This window comes from Euleptes europaea, chromosome 12, assembly GCF_029931775.1.
Source record: "Euleptes europaea isolate rEulEur1 chromosome 12, rEulEur1.hap1, whole genome shotgun sequence".
NCBI classification, from domain to species: domain Eukaryota; kingdom Metazoa; phylum Chordata; class Lepidosauria; order Squamata; family Sphaerodactylidae; genus Euleptes; species Euleptes europaea.
Genome location: NC_079323.1, coordinates 7,017,892 through 7,038,763, shown reverse-complemented (window position 1 = coordinate 7,038,763; position 20,872 = coordinate 7,017,892).

Below are 20,872 nucleotides of genomic sequence, written 5' to 3'. Positions count from 1 at the left end.
TGGAATTTTAAGTGTGGTGAAAAAAATAAAACCATTTGATAAGCGTTTTGAAATTGGGAACAAATATAATGATTACACCATGTACTTCTAGGGTTTCCAGGTCCCTCTTCCCCACCTGCAGGAGGCTTTTGGGGAGGAGCCTGAGGAGGGTGGCGTTCAGAAAGAGGAGGGACTTCAATGCCATAGGGTCCAATTGCCAAAGCGGCCATTTTCTCCAGGTGAACTGAACTCCATCGGCTGGAGATCAGTTGTAATAGCAGGAGATTTCCAGCTAGTACCTGGAGGTTGGCAACCCTATGTACTTCCAATGGCTGATCAGAACCAAAACTGTCTCTAAATGTAGATATTCCTATGTTGTTGTGTGCCTGGTATAGGATCTGATTTTTTATTTTTTTATTTTTGGTCCGGGTTTTCTAGGGATGACAGGATAATAAAACTTGACACAGATGAACCGCGAGAGGGGATATGATAACCATCTTCAAGTACTTGAAGGGCTGTCATATAGAGGATGGTGCCGAGTTGTATTGTTGCCCCAGAAGGTCGGACCAGAACCAACGGGTTGAAATTAAATCAAAAGAGTTTCCGTGTAAACATTAGGAAGAATTTTCTAACAGTTAGAGCGGTTCCTCAGTGGAACGGGCTTCCTCGGGAGGCGGTGAGCTCTCCTTCTCTGGAGGTTTTTAAGCAGAGGCTAGATGGCCATCTGTCAGCAATGCTGATTCCATGACCGTAGGCAGATGATGAGAGGGAGGGCATCTTGGCCATCTTCTGGTCCTGGAGTAGGGGTCACTGGGGGTGTGGGGGGGAGGTAGTTGTGAATTTCCTGCATTGTGCAGGGGGTTGGACTAGATGACCCTGGTGGTCCTTTCCAACTCTACGATTCTATGATTCTAAGAGTTTTCAATTCCTTTTTGTTCTTTGGAAGGATTCTGACTTCACAGATGACACGGAAATGAAGGCACTTGGAGGAGGAGGAGAGGGCGATGCGCGAATGCTCCTGCCTCGCTACCCAAAAACTGCACAACTGCTGCAGTTATCTTGCACTTCCTTCCCCCACACACACACACAACCCTTGCAAATTGCATTGATGTGTAGGCATGCTTCTTCGGTGACTGATTACTGGCAGGTTGGATTATATAAATAGCACTTTGCAACTGTGACACAGAAGGGTTTGCCGGTGATACGCGCCGCCTTTGCAACCTCATCTATCACGGCATCGTTTCTCGCCTGCCATTTATCATCCACGTTTTTTTCCCAGCGCTTCCCTCGACATCTGGAGGATTTGTAGCCGGCTAAGTGGAGCAAGGCCTCGTCTAGAATGCCTTCCGCGCATACCTGGCTGGCTGACACTCTCTTGCGTTTCCCCCGGCTTCAACTTTACTTTAAATAAAGTTGACAGGTTCAATATATCCTTTCCAGAAAATAAAAGGATGGATTTGGCAGAATTGTAAGTAAAAGGGAGTAAACTGAAGGTCTATGGCGGGGTTCTGGGAAAGGGAGAAGTCTGCGGGAAAGAGAAGTGTGGGCTGGTGTGTCGGTAATGGCTGTGCGCAATTATAATCGTGCACGCCGCTCCCGCTACAACCACTCCACTAGCGCTGAGCTCAAGGGGCTTATAAAACGGCATAATGGAGAGTATGCATTTGCTACCCGAGCCAGGATTGTAATGAATATTACTTCACATGGTGGGTCTCCCTCCCTGAACATCTACATAACTCCCCCCCCCCCCAAAAAAACCCTCACTTTTCCCTTGAAGCCTTTAGTTTGAATCCTCATTATCCCCAAGCACAGCCAAGCTAAAACACATGCAATTTGGGACATAGCAAATTTCTCCTTCCTGTTGTTTTGGTAGGGTTGCCAGCCTCCGGGTACTAGCTGGAGATCTCCTGCTATTACAGTTGATCTCCAGTTGATAGAGATCAGTTGACCTGGAGAAAAGGGCCACCTTGGCAATTGGACTCTATGGCATTGAAGACCCTCCCCTCCCCAAACCCTGCCCTCCTCAGGCTCTGCCCTGAAAACTTCCCACCAGTGGCAAAGAGGGACCCGGCAACCCTTTGTTTTGGTCTGAAAATTCTCCCTCCTATTTAGCTTCTCTAGGGTTGCCAACCTCCAGGTAATATACAGTATATCAATAGGGGAGTGGTACTAAATTCACATATATACAGAAAAAAATACCACTATACACCTGAATGTGATCAATTGTATAATTTCAAAAGGGTGATTTATAATTCCAAATGTACACTTATAATATTCAAAATACTTGGAGAAAATGGCTGCTTTGGCAATTGGACTCTATGTTCTTGCTGAACGACATTTCAACTGATGTTACAGTGAAGGTGGCGGAGTTTTTGGCAGAAACTGTTAAGGTTAAGATTCAAACTTAATTTTAATCTAGATATGTACTCCCTGGTTATCTCTGACCTCGTGACCATCAATATTATGTCAGTAAAGGTTATCTGATTCTGATTCTGGACTCTATGGCATTGAAGTCCGTCCCCTCCCCAAACCCTGCCCTCCTCAAGCTCCGCCCCAAAAACCTCCCACCGGTGGCAAAGAGGGACCTGGCAACCCTAAGCTTCTCCCTGCTGCAAACTGAACCTGTGATTCAGTGTAATGGAAAAGAGTTGAATCTCTTCCAGTTAGGGTTGTCAGGCCCTCCCTGGCAACTAGCATGAGACATAACTTGCTGGATGGGGGCGGGGGCTCATTAGCAATGTAATGAAGTCGCCAGCAATGCAGAGATGTCACTTCCTGTGCACCCAGCATGGTGGAGAGAGGTTGTGGCTCAGTGGTAGAGCATCTGCTTGGCATGCAGGGGGTCCCAGGTTCAGTCCCCGGCATCTCCAGTTAAAAGGGCTAGGCAAGGAGGTCATGTGAAAGATCTCTGTCTGAGACCCTGGAGAGCCGCCGCCTGTCTGAGTAGACAATACTGACTTTGATGGACCTAGGGTTTGATTCAGTATAAGGCAGCTTCATGGGTTCATGAGAGAAGGCATGGGCATGCTGATCCCACCCCCATGCCTCCACGTGGTTGGTCATATGCAGTAGAAGTGACCCACATACAAACTCTTTCCCCATGATCAGCAACATTCGGAAAGCCTCTGAGCCAAGGGAATGCTTGGTGTAGATATAGTGGGGGTCTCAGAAATATGGTAAAATGGGGAAAATCTATGGGATGCTGTCATCCCTGGTATAAGCTCTACAGGCAGGATGGAGAGGGGTTGTACATCAAAGAGGGCATAGACATAGTTAAGTTAGAAAACATTAGGAGAAAGAACTGAAATGATACGGGTGGAAATACTGGGCTCTAAGGGTTACTTAAACCACAGCTCACTTCTTCGGACACCTTTAGATACCTTTTTTTCAAATCCCTGGTATCCGAAGAAGTGAGCTGCGGCTCATACCCTGCCAGAAATTTTGTTAGTCTTTAAGGGGCTATTGGACTCTTGCTCTTTTTTTATTAATTTATCTTGTTTTTCATGTTTGATTGTGAGCCAACTTGAGCTTACAAAGGCAGGGCAGAAATCTTTTTGATGTTTTTTGTTTCCTTTTCGGACGGTGCCGAGGCCCAGTGATTTGCTTCAACACAAGAACAACGCGACAGGCGGGGCTAGGTGGGTGGGATTCACCTTTCAAACACACATTTTGAGTCGATTCTCAGAAGTGACTTGATAATTGCAATTGCTACTGGTGAATAACATAAAAATAGACAGGGCTCCCCCCCTTCCCCCCCCTTTCTGGAAGGCTTTTTATAAAAACAAGTTTCTTCTGTCTTTCTTAATCAACTAAGAATAGGCTGTGATTACAGTCATCTTTATGCAATTAATCACTATAATTACATTTTATTGGGGTAATAGTTTAAAAAGCAGGGAACATGCTCTCTACTCTTGCTTGACTGGAAAACATTTTAGAACGTGTCAAAAAGGATCTACGGTTGTTTTTTTAAAAAAACTTTGTTATTTGCTTTGCTTCTCAGCCTAAAGCAAGTATTTTTATGGATAGGTTAGAAATTAGACCTAGGTTGGACAAAAGAATTTGAATTTAATGGATCCCCCTTTAGGTGTTTGGGAGAAGCCCATGAAATCCTGCAGGCCTTTGTTGACAGGGCTTCCATTTCTATGTCCTGTTTCTAGATTCGGGCCTGGGCAGGTCACATGAATACATGAAGCTGCCTTATACTGAAGGAGACCCTCAGTCCATCAAGCCAGTATTGTCTACTCAGGGTCTCAGGCAGGGGTCTTTCACATCACCTACCTGCCTAGTCCCTTTTAATTGGTGATGCCAGGGATTGAACCTGGGACTTTCTGCATGCCAAGCAGATGCTCTCCCACTGAGCCATGCCCCCTCCCTACCACTAAGCCATGGTCACAGGCTTTGACTAACAGATTGAGAATCAGGGGCTCATCAGGTTACCAACCACCAGGTGGGGCCTGGTGTTCAGGAATTACAGCTGATCTCCACATAATAGAGATCAGTTCCCCTGGAGAAAATGACTGGTTTGGATGGTGGACTCTATGGCATCATACCTCTGCTGAGCTCCCTTCCCAAACTCCACCCTCTCCAGGCTCTGCCCCCAAATTGCTAGGAAGTTTCTAAGATAGAGATGGCAACCCTTCCTCTGAGTGTGGCAGGGTGAAATCTCAGGACCCTTGGGGTTTATGACTTCTGTGCAAGTCTGATTTGGGGAGCTAATGACCATGTATCTTGGGTTAGGATCATAGAGTTGGAAGGGGCCACCAGGGTCATCTAGTCCAAGCCCCTGCACAATGCTGAACATTCATAACTACCTCCCCCCACACCCCCAGTGACCCCTACTTCATGCCCGGAAGATGGCCAAGGTGCCCTCCCTCTCATGATCTGCCTAAGATCCGAAAACCTATTGAAATATTACACACAAGGAAAAAAGCAACTCAAAATTGACTTCCAGAATAAAGATTGGGGTGGAAAGGGTCTCAAAAGAACCGGAAAACCCCCCGGGGAGGGGGAGTGAAAACTAAAAGCCCAAATATGCATGTGGAAATCGGAGAAATAAACCAAAACTGTATAGGGCCAGAATCAACGGGGAAAACCCCACACAGAAAAATTCACAATCTCTCAGCCTACCTTATAGGGTCCTAGTGAGGACAAAATGGAGAAGACCCTGAGCTCCTTATCAGAAGAATGGGATCAAAATGTGACAGACAGACAGACAGACGGATGGACTGACGGAAAAGATAGATAGATGATAGATGATAGATGATAGATGATAGATGATAGATGATAGATAGATAGATAGATAGATAGATAGATAGATAGATAGATAGATAGATAGATAGATAGATAGATAGATAGATAGATAGATAGATAGATGCATGCATGCTTTGGCCCTCAGCTCATGCCCGTTGGCTAGTTATAATACCCACTGGCTTTTCTTTTCTCTACTAAACTGTTGCCACAAAGGGGAAATTGATTCCTAAATGAATTCAGTCATAATAGACATGCTACCGGAAAGCACAGAAATAGGATTTGTCTGTAAATCCAGGCAGATTTAAGAAAACCTTCGACAAACTCAGCGCAGCAAGGAGAAAATATGACTGGGGGCAAAGGTTTCAGTATTTGAGTGTGTGTTCAGACATCAAGTCACTGAACCATCAGAAGCAAAGGAAGACCTGAAAACGTACCCAAAAAGCTGATATTCATGTCTTGGGATCAAAGGGTGAGACAACTGTTGTATTTTAAAAGGGGTGACTTTGTTTGTTTGTTTTTTGAAGTGCCTCTTTTGCTTGCAAGAACCAGAGGTGCAATGGAACGATTTGCTCCGGAAAAAGAAAGCCCATATCCCATTGAAAGGAATTGTAATATGGTTGACTTTAATTGCTACAGTGCAGGCTTTCCTGTGCCCCTTTCTCCGTGAAGGCAAGGGACCTATGCAGAGTCAAGACCCACTGAGCTGCCAAGCACATGACATCAGAGTCACATGACAAGTGGAAAGGGAGCCAGAGTTATGACCTCTGGTGTCCAAAGCAGCACACATTAGAGAGTCTCTCTTGCTAGCAAGGCAAAGAGAGCCATTCAGGGATACCAGAATGAGAAGAAGCCCTGATCTTTAGGGTTGCCAACCTCCAGGTACTGCAAACAAACAAACATCACGCTGGCTCAACTTAACAACAATTTATTAACTATGCAATGCTAACATACAATTCCATTCTGGGTCCTAAAGCCTAAACTAATTTCTAATCCTAATTACTAAACCTATTCTACTCCTATGTGCTATGCAATAATCCCACCACACAAAATACAGTGCATTCAATAATATATTACAATTTTACCATGAAAAACATACACTAAACAACACACTGGAAAAACAAAAGCAAAGTCTCTCAAGTTGGAGTAGCAATATTCTTGGGGGAAGACTGCCACCCGCCACTCACTTTGGCAGAAACTAGAACTGGAGAAGGAAAGTTCAAATTTCAAGTTCCAGGTAGAATATCACAGGACGATGCCCCTTCCGGAGCTTGTCAAGTCTCCCAGTGAGAGAAGATGGAACAATCAAACCACACGGGCGGAGCCCAACTCGGACGCCACCTCCAGATTAGTGTGCATTTTGCAAACTTCATCAACTAGTTGGTCTCCTCTATATGAATATAATTTTTCTGGCTTACTGCCATATTAAATATAAATTTCCAAGGGTGAAATCAACTCTGTAAATAAAGCATATATACTTTCTAGCATAATTTCGTAAACATTATCCATCTCCATTTCATTATATAATAATTAGAATTATCACAATCTCCAGGTACTAGCTGGAGATCTCCCACTATTACAACTGATCTCCAGCCGATAGAGATCAGTTCACCTGAAGAAAATGGCCACTTTGGCATTTGGACTCTATGGAATTGAAGTCCCTGCCTCCCCAAATCCTGCCCTCCTTGGGCTCAGCCCCCAAAATCTCCAGGTATTTCCCAACCCAGAGCTGGCAACCCCACAACACATACATATATTTGGAGTGTTTCCCAACCCGGAGCTTCCCAACCCTACTAGATGGCCAACTGACAGCAATGCTGACTCTGAAATTAGGCAAATCACACGAGGGAGGGCAGGAAGGGTTGCATCAGAAATACTCCCAATTATCTGTTTTGAATCCCTCACCCTCCAGCTTCAGCAGATGACCCCGCGTTCTAGTATTATGAGAGAGGGAGAAAAGCTTCTCCCTGTCCACTCTCTCCATACCATGCATAATTTTATAGACCTCTATCATGTCTCCCCTTAGCCTGGGTTTGCCAACTGTCAGGTAGTAGCAGGAGATCTCCTGCTAATTCAACTGATCTCCAGCCGAAAGAGATCAGATCACCTGGAGAAAAATGGCCGCTTTGGCAATTGAACTCTGTGGCATTGAAGTCCCTTCCTTCCCCAAACCCAGCCCTCTTCAGGCTCTGCCCCAAAATCTCCCACCAGTTGCTAAGAGGGACCTGGCAACCCTGCCTTAGCCGCCTTCTTTCCAAGCTAGACAGCCCTAAGCGTTTTAACCATTCCTCATAGGGCAGTTGCTCTGGTCCCCTGATCATTTTGGTTGCTCTTTTCTGCACCTTCTCAGTCTCTGCAATATCCTTTTATAGGTGTGGTGACCAAACCTGTGCACAGTATTCCAAGTGTGGCCTCACCTTAGATTTGTACAAGGGCAGTATGACAGCAGCACTTACTTGGATTACATTTTATAATACATTCCCGGGCTGACACCAAATGATTATATTCGTATTTGAAATTTTATGTGTGCAAAAAAGAAGAGGAAGAAGAGTAGGTTTTTATATGCCGACTTTCTCTACTACTTAAGGAAGAATCAAACCGGTTTACAATCACCTTCCCCTCCCCACAACAGACACCGTGTGAGGTAGGTGGGGCTGAGAGAGTATGACTAGCCCAAGGTCACCCAGCTGGCTTCATGTGGAGGAGTGGGGAATCAAACCCGGTTCTCCAGAGTCCACCGCTCTAAACCACCGCTCTTAACCACTATACCACTACACTATTGTAGTAGACCACTGAAGAAGCCCTGTGGGCCGAAACACATTTGGCATGTATCTGTAGGCTATCAACCCTGTAGGCTATCAACCGTTTGGGCACCCAACTTTGTTTTAGATCGGGTCTCCCCCCCTGTTTCGCCCATAGTTAGAATGCATCCCAGAAATCTTCCTTAAAAGCAACGATGTGACAAATTAAGAACTGTAATTCCCCCAACATCAAAAATCCTGAAGAGTCCTTGGTAAATAAGGACTGCTGGGAGCTTAACAAGCATCGTTGGTATTCTAGCCACCGGAACGCAGAAGCTCTTCTGTCTTCTGCCGAGCACAGAAATAGTGCTTTTAATGGCTCTGTAAATCAAATGCACCAAGATAATAATTTCTGTCTATGGAACTGAAGATTATTTATGGCAGGCAAAGCACTCAAGGAAATTCATCATTTTGTTTCTAAAAGGAACTTGTAGGAAGCAGTTAAATCTTTCCCTGGGAGATATTTCCTCAAAGGACGGGGAGCCTCGATAATAAGCGCAGACGAGCATTTTCTGTCTTTCGAAGCTGAGGAGGTCCGGCAGAAAATATTTATGAGGCTGTTAGAAAACCATGTCCTTATACATATATGTATCCAAGTCTTTACATCAGAAGTAGGGTTTCAGCTCGTGGTTGGGAGATACCTGGAGATTTTTGGGGTGGAGCCTGAGGAGGGTGGGGTTTGGGGAGGGGCTTAAATACCATAGAGTCCAATTGCCAAAGCGGCCATTTTCTCCAGGGGAACTGATCTCTGTTGGCTGGAGATGAATTGTAATCTGGTTTTATATCGGTCATTTGCATTTATTACAGATCATCAACATTGTTGGATATTTAGTAATTTTAATTTTAAGCCTATATATTTTGGGCCTAGTGTTTTTAATGTACACTCTATAATACACTATAGTACACTCTATAATAGGAGCCCCGTGGTGCAGAATGGTAAGCTGCAGTATTGCAGTCCAAAGCTCTGCTCACGACCTGAGTTCGCTCCCGACGGGAGTCGGTTTCAGGGAGCCGGCTCAAGGTTGACTCAGCCTTCCGTCCTTCCGAGGTCGGTAAAATGAGTACTCAGCTTGCTGGGGATAAAGGGAAGATGACTGGGGAAGGCACTGGCAAACCACCCCGTAAACAAAGTCTGCCTAGAAAATGTCGGAATGTGACATCACCCCATGGGTCAAGAATGACCTGGTGCTTGCACAGGGGACCTTTACCCTTTACCTTTACACTCTATAATAAATTACAATAACATTTTGTATAATATTTAGCTCAATGTTTACTTCTTTGATCTCCAGCTAGTACCTGGAGGTTGGCAACCCTAATCAGAAGCAATGCTCTTTCCATTGACATGTCACTCCTTAATTGCAGTGAATGCTGCCAACATCCAGGTGGGGGCCTGGTGATCTCCTGGGATCACAACTGATCTCCAGCCTACAGAGATCATACCAGGAAAAAACATCTACACTCTTTATGTATTGATAACAAAGTTTCAGTTTTTCAAGGAACAGGTCATATTTTTGATCCTTATTTGCTATTTTTTAACCTCCCCCCTCCTGCCACAATTTTTAACTCCCCCCTCCCCCCTTCACTTACCTGCTCTCTGCTTCACTGCAGCAGCCAAACTCCAGGTGTTGCTCAACTGCGGCAGCGAAACAGAACGGAAGGTGGGGATTTGCTTGGAACTCAGGGATTCCCAGAGAGCCTAGCCTTCAGTCCTTTGCCGCTGCAGCCAAAATCCACCTGGCCAAAATCCACCTGGCCAAAATCCACCTGGCTGGAATCTGCCTGGCCGAAATCCACCTGGCCGGAATCCGCCTGGGGTTCGACTGTGGCGGCAAAGCAACATTGAAGACGGGGCTTGCTCGGAGCTTCCAGCGAGTTCCTCCTTCAGTCCTTCACTACAGCCAAACTCCACATGGAGTTCAGTTGTGGCGTGGACACGTGACTGAAGGCTGGGCTTGCTCTGTGCTGTATTTTTCGGATTTGGGATTATTTTTCGGGTTTGGGATTATTAACCTGAAATGTTCACACACAAAAAATCCCTGAAAAGCCTAATTAAGTATTAGCCTAATTAAGGATTTTTTTAAAAAAAAATCCGGGTCTCTTAAACCCAAACCCAAAAAATACTGGGGGGGGGGGGGATTGGTGCACACCCCATTGAAAGGAAGAGAGAGAAGCCTAATCTGAAGAGTTAAAAAAAAAAAGGTTAAGGTGCGAGTACCTGGTCATTACTGACCCATGGGGTGACATCACATCACAGCGTTTACTAAGCAGACCATGTCTACGGGGTGGTTTGCCATTACCTTCCCCAGTCGTCTACACTTTACTGGGTACCCATTTTACCAACCTCGGAAGGATGGAAGGCTGAGTCAACCTTGAGCCGGCTACCTTAAACCAACTTCTGTCCAGATCGAACTCAGGTGGTGAGCAGAGCTTGGACTGCAGTACTGCAGCTTACCACTCTGCGCCATGGGGCTCTTATAAAGAGTACTTTGCCTGTTATATGTGGCCAGCTGATCCGGCATCATGTGTATAGAAGTATGATGCATTGTTTTCTACAGGAGAGACCTGTAGATACAAGAGTCTCCATGAAGAGCCATGTGGAGAGTGGGAAGAACAAAGGACACAAAGAGAGAGGAGGAGTCAGAAGACAGCTCCCAGGTTAAGACAAAGAGAGGGACTTCCCATTCAAGGAGACAACATACATCCTTAGAGTGATGTAGATGTAGAGTCATGTAAGAGGGGAGTGAACATATTCATGAAGGAGAGGGGTATTCATGGCTGCTAGTTAAAATGGATACTAGTCATGATGCATACCTGTTCTTTCCAGGATCAGAGAAGCATGCCGAATATATTAGGTGCTGTGGAACACGGGCAGGATGGTGCTGCTGCAGTCATCTTGTTTGTGGGCTTCCTAGAGGCACCTGGTTGGCCACTGTGTGAACAGACTGCTGGACTTGATGGACCTTGGTCTGATCCAGCACGACTTTTCTTATGTAGTACTCCCCCAATGTCCAGGCATGCTGAGCTGCTCACTCCAACACTAAGTTCTTCCTGACTGGCAAATTTCTACATTAGGGTTGCTGGGTCACTCTTTGCCACTGGCAGGAGATTTGGGGGGTGGAGCCTAAGAAGGGCGGGATTTGGGGAGGGAAGGAACTTCAATGCCATGGAGTCCAATTGCCAAAGGGGCCATTTTCTCAAGGTGAACGGATCTTTATTGGCTGGAGATCAGTTGTAATAGCAGGAGATCTCCACCTACCACCTGGAGGTTGCCAACCCTATTCTACATGCACGGAATTGTGGAGGGAATATTCAAGAAGGATCTTCCCTACTGGCATGTCTAAGGAGTATGTCACATGATGCTAGGAACAGGCAGATGATGCCCGTGGCAGCTTCTTAATTCACGTGTCTATGATAAAGAGACTCCTCCTGCAGAGACCGCCCATGAAGGCTATGCCCCTTTCTCACACTCAGGCTGCCTCCACACACTGTTGGATATTGGCTATCAAGTTGCGAAAGCAGTCATTTGCAACTGGATTCCCCCGCGCAGACCAAACGATCCGGGAGGCGAATGTATGTTGCAGTGGAGTGACAGCATAATAGCCAGAGAGTGGTGAAATAGCCCGTAGGCACCCAATGACAAGAATGGCATGGGAAACAACATTCACTTACTAAGGGGTTCTAACTGGCAAGATGCTGACAGCTGAACTATGCCTGACATTCCCGTTTCTTCTGTGCTTATGTTAAATGGCAAATTTAGCTGCCTGCGTTGCTTTATCAAGGAGGTTCAGGGAGAGAGGGAAACTGAAAATCTTTCCACCCTGCCTGTTTTCTCACTGAGAAAAAGCCAACCCGGAGAAGTGTTTACTTCCACTGTCGAAAACTTACAAATACCCATATTTTCTCCATTTGGGGTAAAGAGCAGCTTGGGGAACTTTTTCCAATGAGAAAAGGGCAGGGTTAAATTTTCCCCTCCCTCCTCCTCCTCCTCCCTCCATGTAATCCTCTTGAGAGCCAACGTGGTGTAGAGGTTAAGAGCGGTGGCTCGGAGTGGTGGACTCCAAACAATCACCTTCCTTTCTGCTCATGACAACAGACACCCTGTGAGGTAGATGGGGCTGAGAGAGTATGACTAGCCCAAGGTCACCCAGCTGGCTTCGTGTGTAGGAGTGGGGAAACCAATCCAGTTCACCAGATTAGCCTCCGCCGCTCATGTGGAGGGGTGGAGAATCAAACCTGGTTCTCCAGATCAGACTCCACCGCTCCACTGCTCCAAACCACCACTATTAACCAGCACGCCATGCTGGCTCTCTCTGGAAGTGACATTTCTGGAAGTGACGTAGGGTAACTCTAGGAATAGCCAAAAACTCTATGGTTTTACAACACAGTTGCTGGTGATTCATAGAGCTACCCTATGTCACTTCCGGGTTTATCCCAGAAGTGACATAGAGACACAGATGACGTACCATGCCCCCCATGTCCCTGCCCCGAATCCTCCCACTGGTTGCTAGGCTTAGCCTGGCAAATCTATTGTACCATCCAGACATTTCTCCCAGCATGAAGGTGTTAGCTCTGGGAGATGGTCTCTGATTCCCTGGAAGCCAAGTTATCTCTGGTTGGTGATCAGCTCTCTTCTGGGCTCTGAGCCTTGAGAAATGTTCAGCTGTGAAGGATTTCAGTGCTCAGTGGCAGCTACGCAGCTTCCAGTGTGGTGTAATGGTTAAGAGCAGTGGTTTGGAGCAGTGGATGCTGATCGGGAGAACTGGGTTTGATTCCCCACTCCTCCACCTGAGCGGCGGACGCTAATCTGGTGAACTGGATTTGTTTCCCCACTCCTACACACAAAGCCAGCTGGGTGACCTTGGGCTAGTCACACTCCCTCAGCCTCACCTACCTCACAGGGTAACTGTTGTGAGGAGGGGAAGGGAAGATGATTGTAAGCTGGTTTGAGTCTTCCTTAAGTGGTAGAGAAAGTCGGCATACTAAGAACCAACTCTTCTTCTTCCTCCTCCTCTTCTTCCTCGTCTTCGTCTTCGTCTTCTGCTTCCATAGCATCTTCTTTTGACCTCTTTGCCCAGTTTTTGGAGGCTCCTACTGTGCTCAAAAAGTGGCAGGAAGGTGTTTATCTCTCCTCCACAGCGCATATTCAGAGCTTAATGCAAACCCAGCAGCTCTCTTTACCTTATTAAGTCCCCTTTGAAAGTAAATCAAAAGAGCGTGGAGTACAAAATGATGTAAAACTATGAAAACGCTGTTCAGTACAAAGACAGTCAGCAGCAGCAGCAAAATAGGAGCCGATCTTTTCAGGCTTGAATGCATTATCAGATAAGTCTGCTTTGGGTTTGGTGTGTGCGTTTCGGGGGAGGGAGGATCAAAACACTTTTTCTAATTGGTTGGTTGAGCTGAAAATGCATGTTTATCCTGAGAGATAGAGTGACTCTTTTATACTTTTTTTCCTTCCTTTATCAAAGGGTATGTTAATAGACTTGACACATTAAGAAATGTGTTTCATGCATATTCCATTGAGAAATATCCTAAAATTTAACTAGAAAAATCAAGAAGGTTATTTAAAAAAAAAAATAGATGTGTGCCGCTGTTGAGTTATTTTTATTTCATTTTATCATTAACTGTTAAAATGGTTGTCATTAGGAGAAGGATCAGTATACTGCAAAGAACTCCAAAGGTAGTGCTTTGCCCATAGCACTGAGCGGTATCCTGAATACTTTCTTTTGTATATCTTGCCTTGGCTGGGATAGAGAATGGGGTAGAAGTCTAAAAAATAAATAAAGATCTTGCTTTTGTACTTTTCTCCTGGGACAAGCCAGCTGAATCCTAACATTACATTATCCACACATCAAAAGGTAAGAGGAAATCCAGATTCAAGTTTCATCAAACTTGCTTAAATTCAAGTTTAGTCATGGGGAGGGGAAATAACCTATTGACTATCTGATATAGATTCCCATATAATCTATACGTTTTCTGTTAGGGTTTCCAGGCAGTGCCTGGCAACTAGGGTTTCCAACCTCCAAGTAGCCCAAGATCTCGCCGGCTGCATGTGGAGGAGTGGGGAAACCAACCCGGTTCACCAGATTAGAGTGGCAACCGTGATCCACAATCCTAAACAAATATACCTGAAAGTGAATCTGTTGCAAGAGAAACATTGGGATGCGCTTCACAAAACGTTTGCAATGTTTCACCATTTCACTTCCAAAGTAAGGGAAGGAAGAATTACTTCACTCGGAGTTGACATTGGGATGTCATCCCATAATCAAATCTCATTGGCTACATGGGTTCATGAGGAATGCTTCCTGCCCTCCCACTGAGGCCTCATGACATTCTTAAGCACAAAGGTGGGTGGTGGAGGTTTGGGCGCTATATATTTTATAAAGGATAGTTTATTATGTAATAGCAATGGATGTAATAGTGCTCTTTGTGTGATTTTGTATTCTATATATATATACAATAATACAATTATATATATATATATATATATATATATATATATATATATATATATATATATATATATATATATATATATATATATATATATATATATATATAATTGTATTATGATTTTATTTTGGTTTTATTTTTTATTTTTTTTATTTACTTATAAAAAGCAATAAAATTTTTATTAAAAAAAACATTCTTAACCGCTCAGATCTTTTTGGCTGAAAGAGAGTGTGAAGTCATCCACGTTACCAATGATCCCTCATCAGTTCAATAACAAATTCTAGTTTGAAAAAGACTAGCAAAAGAAGAATCTGCGAACAGATGGTGAACATAGGGAGGGGAGGTACGGCTTCCCAAACCGTCCTTTAGTCTCTCAGCTTGTTCTGGGTGAAATTTCAGCATGGCTCCTTGATTTCCAGAGAAATTATTTGGGAATAAAGGGGTTAAGATTTCAGCCTTAGTCTGCGGAGCGCTTGAAAACCATCCAGCCATTTAAGCCCGTTCAGCAACCCTTTTGGTGGGGATATATGAAACAGTTCTGCCTCACCGAAAACTAGAAATGGATAGGCAGTTTTCATGACCGTAGGATGTTCCACTTCATTACTCTGCATTTTATTTTACGGAGAGCTTAATTTCACGTGATTTCTTCGAGAAAGGCTCGGGGACCTGGCTTGCTTGTCCGTCATTCTGCTTTGAAAGTGAACACGTTAAGTCTTGTACATATTTTGCAGGTTGCTGTTTCGCCTATTGCCTGAAAGCATGGCGGGAGGTTTTTGGGGCAGAGGTTTTTAGGGAGGGCCCGAGGAGGGTGGGGTTTGGGGAGGGGAGGGACTTAAATGCCATAAATTGTCAAAGCAGCCGTTATCTCCCAATGAACTAATCTCTATCAGCTGGAGATCCGTTGTAATAGCAAGAGATCTCCAGCTAGTACCTAGAGGTTGGCAACCCTAGGAATCATCAAGGACTTGTGAGGGGCACATCACTTTCAGCTGTATCCCCCTCCCCACCTTATTTCCCTTTTCCCTCTTCCTGGCAACCCCCATATCCTCTCCCCTTTCCCTGCCTCATTCTTTCCTCAGCATTCACTGACCTGTCTTTTAACTGCCTCCCATCTTCAGCTATGTTTACTATTTATTTGCTTCATTTTTACCCTGCCTTTCTCCATAGGGGACATCAAAGCAGGGTACGTTATTCTCCTCTCCTCCTTTTTGTCCTCATAACCACACTGTGAAGTAGGTTCGGCTGAAAGCAGGTGACCGGCACAACATCGCCTAGTGAGTTTCCATAGCAGGCTGGTGATTTAAACCGAGGTGTCCCAGACCCTACTCGGAAGCTCCCGTTGCTACACCAAATGACTTTCATAAGGTGGCTGCTGTTGAACTTTAGCAAGCAGCCAGGCCTAGGCGACACGTGCAGTCAGGTGGCATCAAGTCACCCAGTAGTTTCTGTCAGGCCTGACCCTGATAAATCCTCTCTCAAAGGCCAAAACAGCCCTGGAAAAGGCCCTGCCCCTTCCCCTTGCCTTTTACTTACAGAAATCAAGCCTAGAATGCTGTGGTTGCCTAGCAACTGCCACTGAGGGCTTCTGATTTTTAAAGCTACAGGCATTCTTTTTAACGTTTTGGGGTTTTTTAACCCCCCAAATATATTTTTATGAGAGATTTTTCTGCAAACCTTGGGCATTTTTCATGCTTGTTGAAAGATCTGTCTTGTCCGTTCATGGCTACAATCACCAGATTTAAGTATCCTCAGATTTGACCGACTTTGTTATTAACTCGCAGGGGTGATGCATCCCTTCTCTCCCCCCGCATTGCCAAATGTGGTGCAGCTCCAGGCCCCACCACCCACCCCTGAGCCTAGCGGCCACCGCCCACTGAAATGATAAATGCATAGTCTGCATCTGCGCAAATCACACTTTTTTAAATTTGGGGGGAATTTAAACCCCAAATATATTTTTTTAACATTTCAGATTTTTCCGCAAACCTGGGGAGACCCCCAAGTTTGCAGAAAAATCTATCTCTAATGGGAATCCAGAGCATTTTATATCACTTTCTTCTCCATTTTATCCTCATAAAAACCCTGTGAAGTAGGTTAGGCTGAGAGTGTGTGACTGGCTCAAGGTTATCCGGCAATTATGGTTACAATGTAGGCATTGAAAGCTGTGTAATCCAGATCCTAGGCTGAGATTCTAACTACTACACCACACTGCCTCTTAATCATTCCTCATTTAGTTCTTCACACAAAGCACTGATTGACCTGTCTGTAGCTCACCCAGTTTCCCATGAAAAGCAGTGATCAATTTGCTTATTGCTCATCTAGTACCCTGGGGGAAAGTGCTAATTGATTAGCTATTATTCTATGTAATAAAGCAACAACAACAACAACAAAAACCCAAAACCCTCACTAAAAATGGTTTGTGAGACTGCTGTTCAAACAGATATGGCATATATTCAGAACTCCCAATTCTCTAAGTGGTACTGTTGGCTAAAAGTGATCATCTCCTGGCTTCCTTTTTTTAAATGACGTTTCTTTGTCAGAGGAAATAATTCACTGTATTCCTTTTTCAAAGAAACCCATCAGTTTCTATACATGGGAGGCATGTGAAAATTCCAGTACATGAAAGTCGGTGCATAGCTAGAAATTGCAAGGAAATACTATTACTCCCAGCGTTCCTAGACTATTAAACCAAAATTATCTAACAAGCTAGTTGGATATAAAACAAGAGGTACCAGAGGCCCCAGTATGCTTGGCAGTTGGATATTTGTGTGTGTCACAGAGGAGACTTGAGACATTACCTTCCCTATCTGACACTGAACCGATTTTTTTCTTGTGAGGATTTCCCAAGACCTTTCAACTCCAGCTTTTGCACACCCTCTGTCAGAGGTATTTCTATAACTTTCTATCCTCTGTCCCTCTTCTTTTCGTCCTTCACTTTCCATCTACAAAACTCTGGCCTGGTCAGATCTCAAGCAGATGAGTCACAGAGAGATCTATGAATGGAGCTTAGAGTACTTTCAAAAAATGCAAAATGCAGTTATGCAGGAACTGGACTGGGACCATGGAATGTGAGGGGGAGCATTTCAGCCTTCCCTCCCAGACTCTTTCCCCAGCTTGAAACAGCCTTACAAAGCCACTATTTTCTCTTTCACGGCAAACATATATGCCACTGGGGATGGGGAAGGGCAGATTATGCCCTTCTTGTGGGCATTTCAGAAGGTTCTGGTTGGCCATTGTGGGAAAGAGGATTCTGGAGGAAGAAGAAGAAGAAGAAGAAGAAGAAGAAGAAGAAGAAGAAGAAGAAGAAGAAGAAGAGGAGGAGGAGGAGGAGGAGGAGGAGGAGGAGGAGGAGGAGTTGGTTTTGATATGCTGACTTTCTCTACCTTTTTAAGGAGAATCAAACCAGCTTACAGTCTCCTTCCCTTCCCCTCACCATAACAGACACTCTGTGAGGTAGGGCTGAGAGAGTTCAGAGAGAACTGTGACCGGCCCAAGGTCACCCAGCAGGCTTCATGAGGAGGAGTGGGGAATCAAACCCTGTTCTCCAGATTGAGTCCGCCGCTCAAGAGGAGCAGTGGGGAATCAAACCCTGTTCTCCAGATTAAAGTCCACTGTTCTTAACCACCACACTACATTGGAGTCTCCCAGGTCTTAGTCTGGCACTCTAACCATTATGCCACACTGCTTCACTATTGCTCATCAAATTCCCACCAAAATGCTAACTTGCTATTGCTTATCTAGGTCCTGATAGAAATGGCAGAACTTGCAGTTTCCCATCTAGTTTCTTAAGCATTTGCCAGCTAATTTTCTATTGCTCATCTAGTTCGATGTACAGTGTGCTAACTAGAGATGATTCAAAGTGCTTTTTTCCCCCTTCAGATGCTGTCATTTTGAATCAATTGACCATGCCTATTTGCATTGCTGGTATTGATGTTTTGTTTGTTTCTTTCATGTATTTTACTGCAATTTATACAGTATTTATGTATCATTTCTACATATAATACAAATATAATGCATATTAATTGATGCACAGCTAACACTGAAAAATGTAGCACATTTCACAGGAAACATTCATTGTGAACAAACAGAAAATTGCATAGAATAAAGACACATGGGTTCAGTTTAGGGGCGTGAGCTTTAATTTTTCAACGCTGGGAATATCAAGTTTCAGCAGACCTGTCACCCAAACTCAGCTGCCAGGTTTATCCTGACTGATTCCAATGGAAGCCAAAAATAACCTGGAAAAAATCCTGAAATTTTAGGATATAAATTTCAGGAATGCTGAAATTTCGGGAGTACCTTTTGCCATGTTGGACATCCCCAAGCCAAAATGAAATAGCAAATTTCAGGTATAACTTTGGCTCAGAATGTCTGAATGTTCACCTGGTTCAATGTGCTCAGGGAAGAAGAAGACGAGTTGGTTTTAATATGCCGACTTTCTCTACCACTTGAGGAAGAATCAAACCGGCTTAAAATCTCCTTCCCTTTCTCTCCCCACAACAGACAACTTGTGAGGTAGGTGAGGCTGAGAGAGTTCGGAGAGAACTGTGACTAGCCCAAGATCACCCAGCTGACTTCATGAGGAGGAGTGGGGAAACCAACCCGGTTCTCCATATTAGAGTCCACCTCTCCAAACCACCACTCTTAACCAATACAGCATGCTGGCTCTCACACAGGCAAAATTAAAACACACGTATAAATCTGCCTTATATTGAATCAGACCATCAGTCCATTAAGGTCAGTATTGTCTACTCAGACTGGCAGTGGCTCTCCAAGGTACCAGACAGAGGTCTTTCATATCACCTACTTGCTTAGTCCTTTTAACTGGAGAGGCCGGGGATTGAACCTGGGACCTTCTGTATGCAAAATGGATGGTCTCCACTGAGACACAGCCCCTTGTCGAATTGAACCATCAAGATTGCTCATATATGATTGGACCAAGCTCATCAGCTGGGTTCCTGGCAGAGCTGGGGTTTCATTAAGATGAGTCCTTTCAATATTTCTTATCCATGATAAGCACAAAATGGAAGAAGAAGAAAAAGAAGAGCTGGTTTTTATATGCCGACTTTCTCTACCACTTGAGGAAGAATCAAACTGGCTTACAATCACCTTCCCTTCCCCTCCCCACAACAGCCACCCTGTGAGGTAGGTGGGGCTGAGAGAGCTGTGACTAGCTCAAGGTTGCCCAGCTGGCTTCATGTGTAGGAGTGAGGAAACCAACCTGGTTCACCAGATTAGCCTCTGCCGCTCATGTGGAGGAGTAGGGAATCGAACCCGGTTCTCCAGATCAGAGTCCACCGCTCCAAATCACCGCTCTTAACCACTACACCACTGGCTCCCGAACCCTGGTCACTCCCAGATCTGGAATTCCGCCTATCCATTGGGTTTATGGCAACGCCGTATGCTTGTTTTTGAGTCCCAACAGATCTATCGACTGTTACTGTGAGATCTAAACAGATTGATTTTTTTTTGCTAATGTATTAATATTTTAGTTATACTTTTGCCCATAGTTCATTAGGGCCCACTGTAAAGATCATAAATTACGTGCCAAGATACCTTTGGTGGTTTTTTTCAAAAAAAAGTCTCCAGTACATGTGCCATGCAGCATATAATAATTCCTTCCTTTTCTTACTATTAGGAGAGATTTGCTTCTTTAATCTCTACACAGCAGGGTGGCCTGGGGGTGGCACGCATAAAGAGGCATACGGAAAGGAAATGCAGAGGCCGACTGCAACATTTCATCTTCGTTGAGGATAGATGCATAGGTCTGGAAAAAGATGACAAGAAGAGCCTTCTTGTATCTACCAAGAGCCAGTGTGGTGTAGTAGTTAGGGGCGGCGGTCTCTTGGGGAAAGGCCGTAGCTCAGTGGTAGAGCATCTGCTTGGCATGCAGAAGGTCCAAGGTTCAATCCCCGGCATCTCCATTAAAGGGAACAGGCAAGTAGGAGATGTGGAAGACCTCTGTCTGAAACCCTGGTGAGCTGCTGCCGGTCTGAGTAGACAATACTGACTTTGATGGACTGGTGGTCTGATTCAGTATAAGGCAGCTTCACGTGTTCATGTGTTCAATTTGGAGAAGCAGGTTTGATTCCCCACTCCTCTACATGACCGGCGGACTCTAACCTGGTGAACCGGGTTGGTTTCCACACTCCTGCAAATGAAGCCAGCTGGGTGACCTTGGGCTAGTCACAGTTCTCTCCAAACTCTCTCAGCCCCACCTACCTCACAAGGTGTCTGTTGTGGGGAGTGGAAGGGAAGGAGATTGTAAACTGGTTTCAGTGTCTGCAGTGAGATGGAGGAACTGGTGGAAATTGGACATCTCTTCTGCTAATGGAAACATCATTCAATCAGAGGAATTGGTGGTGGCATCTAATGTCAGCATCGGCTTTTCAAAT